The 11,557-nt window shown below is 38.5% G+C and overlaps 1 long non-coding RNA gene across 1 annotated transcript; it reads right to left on the bottom strand.

Annotated features, from left to right (window-relative positions):
• Positions 1-440: 440 nt before the first annotated feature.
• LOC124244518 (uncharacterized) lies at positions 441-11,246 on the bottom strand. The gene is made up of 3 exons (XR_006890063.1): positions 10,672-11,246; positions 2,780-3,022; positions 441-1,557 (listed from the first exon to the last, which is right to left on the bottom strand). It is a non-coding gene; the product is annotated as an uncharacterized LOC124244518 (long non-coding RNA).
• Positions 11,247-11,557: the final 311 nt, after the last annotated feature.

The following is an 11,557-nucleotide window of genomic DNA, read 5'->3' as shown; positions in this document are numbered from 1 at the left end:
AATTTTTCTGATATTATAAAATGTAGAATTAATTTTAGTTTCTCCCCAGTTGCACCAACACTGTTCATTAAATAATTCAGCCTTTTCTCATTGAATTGAATTATCGCCTTTGCCACGTATTGAGTTTTCATTTATACTATATCTGTTTCTAAATTCTATTTTGTTCCTTCACCGGTACCATATGGATTTAATTTTACATTAGCTTTATATTGTATTCCAATATTGAATGTGCAACTTCTCCCACAATTTTGTTCTCTCTCTCTCTTTTTTAATGCTTCTTAGCTATTTTCCACATATTTATTCTTCCATATAAATTTTAGGATCCAATTAAAAGGAGAAAAACATTTTTTTGGTGTTGCATTAAGTTTACAAATTAATTTTAGGAATAATCACATTTAATGAGACAATATCTATTGAGGTAATATTTTTTATTTGTTTCATTACATCCTGTATTTTAAAAATATATATAAAATATAGCTTTCTTTTTTTGTCTTCTTTCTCAAGATTTGATATTGACTATGCTGGATTTGTAAAACTATTGTGAAGATTCTCATATTTTGCTATATTTTGGAATAATTTGGAAAACATAGGAATTATCTGTGCTTTGAGGATTAGAGGGAATTCAGTAACATTGTCAAGACGTTGCTTTTTTCATTATTTAAAAACAATTTTATTATGACAAATTTCAAATAAGTTCAAGTAGAGAAAATAGTATAGTGAACCCTATGTACCTACCACCTAGTTTTGACAATTATCACAATTTCCCATTCGTGTTTCGTCTATCCTTCCACTTTTATTTTGCTGGAATATTATAAAGCAAATCTGAGATTTCATGTCATTTCATCTTTAAATAGTTCACTATGTATCGCTAACAAATGAAGTCTATTTTTTAAAACGTGGTTTCCTTATCATCCATAACAAAAATTTCTCAGTTGTTTAAAAAACATCCTTTTACAGTTGGTTTGTTTGAATCAGAATCCAAACAAGGTCTGCAATGTTGTATTTTGCTTAATCTGTCTCTTGATTCTCTCTTAATTTATAAAAATTCCCTCTTATCTCCCCCCCATGACATTTATTTGTTGAAAAATCAGGTTGTCTGTCCTATAGAATGTTCTAGATTCTGGAATTGGTTGATTGCTTCTTTGTAGTGCTGCACAACTTGTTCCTCTTTTCTTATTTTTTGTAGACTGAAATTTAGATGAACGCTTGATTTTCTGTCAGTTCAATTATTTTTTTTTGTCGAAGATTCTTCATAGGTGGTGTAGTATACTTCATAAGGTGTCATATCATGATTGTCCTTAATGTCTGGTGTCCCACTTATAACAATATTGACATTGATGGGTGCATTCAGGTATTGTCAGCTGATCCAATCATTATAAAGTTCCCCATCAACCATTCACCTAGTAGTTTTAGCAGCCATTAATAGAGCATTCCTTAGAGCCGTTGTTTCGTTAGTTTCCAAAAATGGTGATTTTCTTATTCCACCATTCCTTCTGCTTTTATTAGCTGAAATTCTTCAACAGAGAATAAGCTTCCTTTATCAACTCTTCAGTTACCCTAAAAAACAGTTCATAAAGGAAAGACCGGTTGGCACTTTTTTTCAAATAGTAGATTTAGCTTAGTCAGTATTTTCTATGATATTGGTATTCGGGGTTTTAAAAAACTTTTAGTCATTTATATTTTGCTAGAAAAAATTCCTCTTCTCTAGATTTTCAATTTACTACCAAGGCATGCGCAAAGTACTCTTGTATAATTCTTTTGACCTCTACCACATCTCCTTTTCCACACTTAAAACGGTATGTATATATATGTGTGAGTGCACGTGCACATCTGTGTCTGTGTGTTACCTAAGGTGTTTGCATTTTGTTTATCTTACAAAGAACCCGTTTAGGTTTTATATATCCTTTCGCGCCCCCGGAGGTGATTTTCCTTCTCTGGGTCACTTCCTAAGTGCTTCCAAGTGCTCACACCTGTTTCACATTTGGAGCTAGTCTGGAAGGGGGGTGGGGGGTGTCTTAAGTAATTTATAATTCCAAATTACCCTTTGGGTACATTTCTTCGCTTAACACAAATTTAATTTCTGGTACCTCACTTTACTACACAGAGACAAATTAGAAGTCATCAGGAAAAAATTCCTCTGTTTTATAATTCTCTTCTCAACCTACAAATTTATTTGCAATCTTGCCTTTTTTCTTTCTTTTTTTTTTACCCCATCCCTCTCTCCACAGTGAAAGAGGGTAATTATTCAACTAGGCACTGTATCTCTCTCTCCCACATTCCTAGAGACCTTAATTCATCAATGAATCCCTATCAAGTATCTTTAAATTCTATCAACTCATTTTCTTCCCTCCGTCTGTAAACACGCTTGAGTCTCTCCCATCTTAGGCAAACAAACAGACGCCTCTCTTTTTCCTAGGCTCCCTTCTAGTTACCTCCATCTCTCTTTTCTTCTCATTGCAGCCAGTCCACTGAAAACATGACCTATGGTTTCCACCCACAGTCTCTCCTCTACTCCCACAACTTCTCCAAATCTCCTCTTGCCGAAGTCAGCAGTGGCTTCTTCCTTGTTAAAAACCAGTGGACTCACCACACCTCTTGCTCTCCCTGAAATGCTTTCCTTTCTTGACTTTCTTGACCCACCCTCCTTCTGCTGATTCTTCTTCTACTTGTCTGACTATTCCTTCTTATCCTCCTCTGCAGTGTCCTTTTCCTTTCTGGAATAGAAAAGATCTTCAAATGTCAGACTGCTCACCATCCTTAGCTCTCTTTGCCCACTTACCCTGAAAGAAAATGGAACCAATTCATCTTTATAGGGTGATGGCTTCCAGAGCTGAACTCTGGTCCAAAACATTCTCCTAAGGTCTTCTGTGTCCACACGGACTTGCCTAGATGTCCTATCGGCATCACAAAGGCAAAATGTCCAAATCTGCACTTGTAATTTTTCCTCAGAACTTGCTTTTCCTTCCATACTTCCCTCGTGATGAATGGTGCTGCTATCCATCCAGTTATCCAAGCCATAGACCTGGTGTGACAGTGTGAGATAATGTGATTACAAAACAGAAAAGCCACTCAATTTTGCAAGTAAAAAGATTTATCATATGCTTAAGGATAATCTCATGGAAGGCAATTTGAAGAAGGATAACAAGGCCTCAACGGAATCTCTCTTCTCAAACTTTTTTTCCCAAATTGTTTTCCTTGGATTTTATCTATTTCCTTCCTCTGTGCACTAGATTTTTCTGCTCATATATACCTCACTAAGGTTACTATAACTCTGACTCAGTGTGACCTTTCAGCCAATCCCGCAAGAGCATTTCCCTGAGCTCCCTGAATATCCCAGTTCACACCAAAAGAGAATCCGATTACCCCAATTTAGCTGGGTCAAGTGGGGCAGACACGTCCGCCCATGTCCTCTACCTTAGGTGGACCTGTAGAGGAGAATAGATTCTCTTTGAAGGGGGTTGTGGGAAAGTAGACCATATGTCAGGAGTCAGTCCTTGATTTTTCACTCTGCACAAATCCTCACATCTAAAAAATGATGATCAAGTCCTATCAATTCTACCTATCTAATATCTCACAAATCGAACCTCTTCTCTTCCTTCCTCTCGCTCACTTTTCTAGCTAAAGCTGCCCTTCCTGGATCCTTCCGGTGTGTCCCTACATTCCATCTTTCTCCCCGTCCGTCCTCTACACTGCAGCCAGAGTGACCTTTTCAAAGTACCAATTTGATAATGTCTCTTCTTTGCTTAAATCTTTTCATAGGACATGTCAAGACTGACACTTGTCATGTAGGTATCTCTACATCAGTTCAAACTCCTTAATATGACGGTGTTCATTTCCCAGGGCTGCTGTAACAAATTACTACAAACTTGGTGGCTTAAAATGACAGAAATTTATTCTTTCACAGTTCTGGAGGCTGGAAGTCTAAAATCAAGGCATTGGCAGGACCATACTCCCTCTGAAGGCTCTAGAGAAGAATCCTTCCTTACCTTCTCCTAGGTTCTAGTGACTCCTGGAAATCCTTGACATTCCTTGGTTTGAGCTGCATCACTCCAGACTCTTCCTCCATCTTCACATGGCTTTCTTTTCTGTGTGTCTCTCTGAGTCTTCTCTTTCTCTCTCTTTTTTTTTTGGTTTAAAGTATGTTTGCTTTTTTTTTTTTTTTTTTTTTGGTGAGGAAGATTGGCCCTGAGCTAACATCTGTTGCCAATCTTCCTTTTTTATTTCTTTCCCCCTAAAGCCCCAACACACAGTTGTAGGTCATTCTAGTTCCTCTATGTGGGATGCTACCACAGCATGGCTTGATGAGCAGCGTGTAGGTCTGCACCAAGAATCCAGACTGGCAAACCCTGGGCTGCCAAATTGGAGCACACGAACTTAACCACTCAGCCATGGGGCCGGCCTCCCCTCTTTTTCTTACAAGGACACCAGTCATTGGATTTAGGGTCCATCCTAAATCCAGGATGGCTTCATCTTCAGACCCTTAACTAATTACGTTGCAAAGACCCTATTTCCAAATAAGGTCACATTCTGAGGTTCCAGGTAGACGCGAATTTTGGGGCAACATTACTCAACCCACTACAATGCCTACAGGCCTTTTATGAGATGGTATCTACTCACCTCTCCAGCCTCATCTCTTACCACTCTCCACCTCTCCTTCTAATCTCTAGTCATACTAAGTCCTTTGCAATTCTGGGACCACAAAATGTTCTCTCTCACTTCCCGATGTTTGCCTTTCCTGCCCACCTCTGTTTGGAATGTGCTTGCAGTCTCTCTTTGCCTGGCTCTTACTATTTTTCAGATTCAGCGACTCTAGGAAGTTTGCCCAAATCCCACCTGTCATTGCCATGTGCTGCCCTCAGCCCAGATCCCCAGTGCACCCCAGGTTTACCTTGATCATAGCCGGTATCTCACTATTTAGTAATTTTAATTGCAGCCTCACTTCTTCTCTAAGTCTCTTTCCCCAATTCTTTGCCACCCAAATAATCAGTAATGGATCAATCATTTCTTGTTTTGTTTTATTTGCTTTTGCATTCTCAGTGCCTAACATAGTGCCTAATAGGCACTCTACAAATGGTTATAGAATGAATGACTGAATGTCTTTGAAAAGTAGTTCACATATGGTAAGAATTTCCAGGCAGGAAAATTTATATGCAATAGCATTTGTGGTGTTTTTTAATTCAGTTTGTCCTTTAGAGAGAATCATACCTCGTCTGAGGAAATTGAGGGACGCATTCCATGAATATTGAATATTATATTAGGCAGTACTAAATTACCCCATTTAGTTTTGGTGTTGCATGTGTTGAAAATCCACTTTGATCTGACCAGAGCCCTATTCATTTTTATTATCCTTAGATCAGATAATGTAATATTCTCAATTAGAGACATAAATTTGAATGATGGAATTACCATATGAATGGGTTTGAATTCCATATTAATATTAACTTTAAATAAAATTACGTCATTTTTTTTCTGAAGAGAAAAAAAGCCTTTCTTGAAATTGGAAAATTGTATCCCCACAAGTGAATGAACTAGAAATAGGGCCTTAAAGAAAAGAGAAAAGTTAAAGTGGATAGTATTGATCATCTTCAGATAACTCACCACTCTCATCACCAATATAATTTAAATAATACAGGCACCTTGAATAAAATGAGGACAGGGAAATGTTATTAGGAAGATCACATTCCTTTTAGTTAATCATTTTTGAAATAAAAGGCTCCCAGGATTCTTGAATGTTTTCCTTTTTGGTCAACATAACATCCAGGATTATTTAAGTATGAGTAGGCTAGCTGGGTTGCCTGGAATAAAAGAGTCTACAAGCTAATATGGGTGGAGGACATCAACAAGAAGGACATCAATGGTGAGAACAGTTCCTGGAGGCCCTTGGCCTCCTGAGGAACCCTGTGGCCCAGTCATGGGGAAGTCCTTATGGCCAGTGTTTAAGGGAGTTGTAAGGACCCGCCAAAGGCAGCTGGGGAGACCAGTGGAGTATGGCGAGGTTCTCCAGACTAACACAAACCCGGGCTCCCAAGGAGCATCAAGGACAAAATAAGTCAAAGCTAGAGGGACTGAGCTATGACGAGACTGAGAAGCGGAGTTTCTCTGGCAACTTGGTCTTCAGACTGTGCTCTGGGAACTCACTCAGGAAAATAGAAGAGGATGACCTGTAGAGAAAAAGACTACCCCTCTTCTTCGCTGCTTCCCTCCCTCCTCTCATCTCTCTATGCATCTCTGTCTCTATGCTCTCTTTCTCCCACCTCCTCTCTCATGTGCTGACTCCCTCTGCCCCTCTCTGGATTATTGGAAAGCAGAAATAAAAGCAAGACAAATCCCTGCTCTTCACGTGACCTCCCCCTACAGCCTATCTCCCTGTGAACAAAGGCCATAGCTGGAAAGAACTAGATGTTCTCTTATAACCCTCATTTCTGAAAATCTATTCATTCCTTGGCTTTTTTTCCCATTCACCTGTTTATTCGTCATTCATCATTCAACAAACATTTACCGAGGCTATAATATTCTAGGTGTATAATTTGTCTTCCAGATCAATGATTTTCAATTCCTTTTTCTTAAGCTTTGCAAACTTTTTTCCAGTAAAAGATTGCTGATGCTCCGTATGGAAAACATGAAAGCTGCACTGTGTGAATTGGCGTGGGCACACAGAACTTGACCGACTCCTACTCTGCCCTATCCTGCAGTCCCTGAAGGATTCTGTGGAGCATAGCATACACACCACTCTTCTTTAGTGGGCAATCTTGTATGTCGCAATGGGAATGTGAAATAATACAATACCTTTGAAAAACAGTCTGACACTTAAAGTGGGAGATAGGCCCACCCAGTTCCACCCCAGGTGAAACTCACCAAGACTGAAACTCATACACATGAGATCTAGGGAGCATGTAAAGCATAGTTCATAAGAGCCTCAAAATGGAAACAATTTCAATTTCCATCAACAGTAGGGTGGATAAATAAACTGTGGTATAGAGCAATCAAAATAGATAAACTTCAGCTTGATGCAACAACATGGATGAATCTTATAACGTCGAATGACAGAAACAAGAAAAAAAAGAATATGGAGAGTATGGGAGCATTTACATAAGTTCAAAAAACAAGTAAAACTAAACTGTATTATTTAGGGATTGCATGCACAGAAGGTTAAAAAAAAAACTAGAAAGAAAAACAAAAAAGAGATAAAATAAAATCAGGAGAGAAGTTGCCTCTAGGGGAGACGAAAAGGGATGTTCCTGGGAAGGGGCACAGGGACTGGTCGGTGCTTGTGGGGTGCTGGCGTGGTCTTATTCCACGCTTGGAGGATGGTTTCGCTACTGTTTGTATTATTTCATTTCCTAGTGGGGTGATTAGACCTATATTTGCTTTCGAATTATTCATTAAACATACAGCTGTGTTTTACATCCTTTACTACATTATTTCACAGTTGTTTAAATGGCTAAGCAAAGAAAATATCGTTGCTCTATTTGAGAGGAGAAGGGACAAGAGGGAAAGGGACCGATTTTGACGATCTTGCAGTCTAGCTCCTGGCAAAATGTGTAGCCCCAGCAGGAGATCTGTAAGTGTTAGCTGAACTAAACTGCCGAGGCAACGTGACATGGTTTGAGAGAATAAATATCATGCAGAGCCCACAGGCTATATCTAAAATTCTCATCTTTACTCCATGTACAAGACAGGATGCTGTTGTGGTTCTATGATTCTGTTTGTCTTACTATGCATCATCTCATTAATTTATACTGAGTGAAAAATTATGATTCCCTTTGGGGACATCAAGTGTTTTCAATTGATTTTTTTTGTTTGCTTAACTCAGTATTGACCTTTAATTTCAAACCTCATAAAAAATTTTCTAGGCAAAGCAACTGACCTCAGTCTCTAGCAGAGCGAAACACACACAGAAAGTTTGGGGATCTAGACACAGAGCATACGTATGTTGTTGATTTTTCCTGTTTCCCCTTAAAAGATGGACCAAAGGAAACTCTGGTAATTTGTGGGTTTATTTTGTTCTAATCGAGAATTCACTGTATTTTGTGTTACACAACTAAATTAAAATACTTTATTATTTACCTTTAGATAAAAGCTATATCTGTCTATTGGTCAGTTATCGACCACCAATCAAACTCTTTACCAGCTTTAATCCTATCCACAATAATAATCCTATCCTCTGAAAATTATTAGCCTCAGATGCAATTACAAACATGTTGAGACATTATAGTAGTTTTCAATGCTTTTAAACATGGAAGTAATTTAAAAATAATTTCATGTACATGTATCATAATGTGATTTTTTCAATAGTTTAACTTTATTTATTTATCATACATGATAGCTGTAACAACCTTAACATAAATTGACATAAAAGGGAGAAAATTTTACCCACAATCCCAATATTACCACAAATCAAACTGTTTTCAGTTTTAATTATACCAAAAATAAAATTTGAGTTCCTATTTTTTTAATTAACAATGTCATTTTTTTTAATATCTCACAATTTTTGTAGCTATGTTTTGGTATGTCTTCACTGTTTTTTTTTTGGGGGGGGGGGAAGATTGTCCCTGAGCCATCATCTGTGCCCATCCTACTCCATTTTGTGTGTGGGATGCTGCCACAGCATTACTCAATGAACAGTGCATGGGTCTGCACCCAGGATCCGAACCCACAGACTCTGGGGTGCCGAAGCAGATTGCATGAACCCAACCACTATGCCATGAGGCTGGCCCCAACATTGTCATCTTAAAAGATGCTTTAGCTTCTGCTCTTTTATAAACTAGAAAGAAAAATATTTAATACTTTCAGTTCTCCTATTTAGTTCAAAATTATATGAAGAATTCATGAAAAATGCTAAAAATTCTATGTATTTTTATGTACGTTCTTTTATTCCAGTTGTTCTATGAGCATAGGATAAAGATATGAAATAAAATATATCAAACATAAACTAAAATGAATAAGTGGTCATGTTTATCCCACATAAATTCTAGAATAAAAATGTTTCCTAAGAGATAGTATGTTCTCGTAATTTATCCTTGCATCTTCTATCCAATTATTAAATATAAATAACATTTATTTAAGTTATAGAAGATAACAGATGCCTATCTGTAAATATTTATTGGCTTTTTTTTAAGATGTTTAAATTTGGTCAAACCTCATAGCATCTCTGTGGTTGTTGCTGGTTCTTCTGTAAGATGAAGCCACAAAGAACTTTGCAGGCTGCCTCACAGCTTTGAGGAACAATCCACTGGAAGGATTTTGTAAACTCTGGGGTATTAAACCATTGGGGAGGTATATCATGCAGATGAAACTTTTCAGTTCATTGACTAAAGATAAATTTATAAACCAGAAAAATCAGCTGGGATGAAGATAAAGTTCGGTAAAGGAGGTCTTTGACGTAGAACACAAAAATTAAAGGTGTGTTGGTGTTGCCTGGGGAGATGTTTCAATCTAGAATTAGGATTCAGGAGTGCCTAGAAAGAGTTAACAGAGAAAAAAAATATCTCAATCCACTATCTTAAAACAAAACAGGAACCTGACAAGCCAAGGAAAGGAGGGCTGAGTGAGAATTATCTTGGATCTAAGTGTCATTTTGTCATCCTCTGTGAGAGATGGGGTACATGTGAATTTCACTGCCTCCAGGGTGCTCAATGATGGAAAGAAAAGTGCCCTTGTATTGAGAAAAAAAACTCATTCATTTAGGGCATAGAAATTGAAAACAAATTAAAATTATCTGTTACACTGATTTTTTAAATCCTCATTTTGTACCTCAATAAGGAATAAAAAGATAACGTGCTGTTCTCTAATTTTTCCTTGAACTGTATTAAATGTTATCTAAATTGCTGATTTATACACTGAGACCATAATGCATAAAATGATCTTAAGTATTTTTATCATGATGTCTAAAAATCCACCCCAATTTTTCACGATGGAAGCCCTAACTGACCCTATTCTTTCCTTTGTTCTTGTACCAGCTCCCGGGACACAGGCTGCTTTCTTTTTCATCCTTCACCCCTGCTCCCGGGCCATAATCACGTTTGTTTTAAGGAAATTTACTGCTGATCACTCTGGAAAACCTGTCTCATCTCTGATCTCGCCTCTTTTCCCAGCTAAGTTCCGTAGGCATTCCCTGCCTTCCCTGTCCCCACTTCCTTTCTTCTCTTCAACCTCTGGCCTGACCTAGGCCCTCACCATCCACTGAAACGAGCTTCTTGGACCAAAGCCAGTGGACTTGAAGGAGGCAAGACTACTGGCAGGTGAGCAACTTAGGAAGCTAGTACCCCAAACCCAGGTGAGAGAAAATGGCATCTGGAAGCAAGGTGATGTCATGAGGGCTGAGAGGAAAGGCAGGATTCCAGTTCTGAGTGTGAGAGAAGTCACAGGCGACTTAGTGGGGTGATGCTGCCACTTCCTGACATTAGTAAGAGCAGGCTTGGGTGTGTCGGGGGAGGTTGGGGGAGCGTCTTGTTGAACTGGCTGTGCACAGGGAAGATCATAGGAAGAGGCGTGAGGACACTCCCAAGCCACGTGTCTGACTCATGGATTCCCCCTCTAGAATGGACAAGATGGTTTGGCCCCTTAAGGATTTCTGAAAAGTAAAACAACAACCAAGCCTCCTTTTCTAGAAACAAAGAAGTTTATTATTTCAAACAAAAAGATGCAATACAGTATTGAAGCAATACTTACGAGCGACAATGATTAAGGCTTGACTTCTCTCAATGCAGAGAGGTTGAACTGTTTGTGCTTCAGAAGACTTCTTTGCCCTGCAAAAGATAATAATAATAGGTATCACTTATTGTTCCTTTTATATATCAGAACTTAAAATGCCATGCTAAGAATTTTTTGTACATTGGTTTATTCCTTGCAGCAGTTTACAAGGTAGGGGATTAATATAATCTCCATTTTACACGTGAGGACACTAAAACACAAAAAAATGAGATAAATACTTGACTGAGGTTACACAACTGGCAAGTCATAAAGCTAGGATTTGAACCTAGGCAATCTAACACCAGAGCTCGTCCTCCTAATGGCTCAGGTGCCTGGGTGTCACTCACTTATTCCAGGAGCTGGGTTCTTGGAAGAGGTCTGAGAGGATCACATTCTCCTCTAATGAGATAGCTCTGCACATAAGGAGGAGCACCTGAAATTTGGGGAGTCTGAGAATGGGTCAAACCTCAGAAAGTGAGGTGACCACGATTACTAAAAATCTTCCTATTGCCTCCTGGACAATGGGATCCTTTTCTGTTGTAAGGGGGTCTAAACTGGTTTTCTTTTTTTTTTTTTTAATTAATGTTATGATAGATTACAACCTTGTGAGATTTCAGTTGTACATTTTTGTTAGTCATGTTGTGGGTACACCACTTCCCCCTCTGTGCCCTCCCCCCACCCCCCCTTTTCCCTGGTAACCACCGATCAGATCTCCTTATCAATATACTAAATTCCACCTATGAGTGGAGTCATATAGAGTTCGTCTTTCTCTGACTGGCTTATTTCGCTTAACATAATACCCTCGAGGTCCATCCACGTTGTTGTGAATGGGCCAATTTTGTCTTTTTTTATGGCTGAGTAGTAT

This window comes from Equus quagga, chromosome 9 (genome assembly GCF_021613505.1).
Source record: "Equus quagga isolate Etosha38 chromosome 9, UCLA_HA_Equagga_1.0, whole genome shotgun sequence".
Taxonomy (NCBI): Eukaryota; Metazoa; Chordata; class Mammalia; order Perissodactyla; family Equidae; genus Equus; species Equus quagga.
Note: the sequence above shows the minus strand (reverse complement) of the source record. Positions and strands in the feature narration are given on the sequence as shown.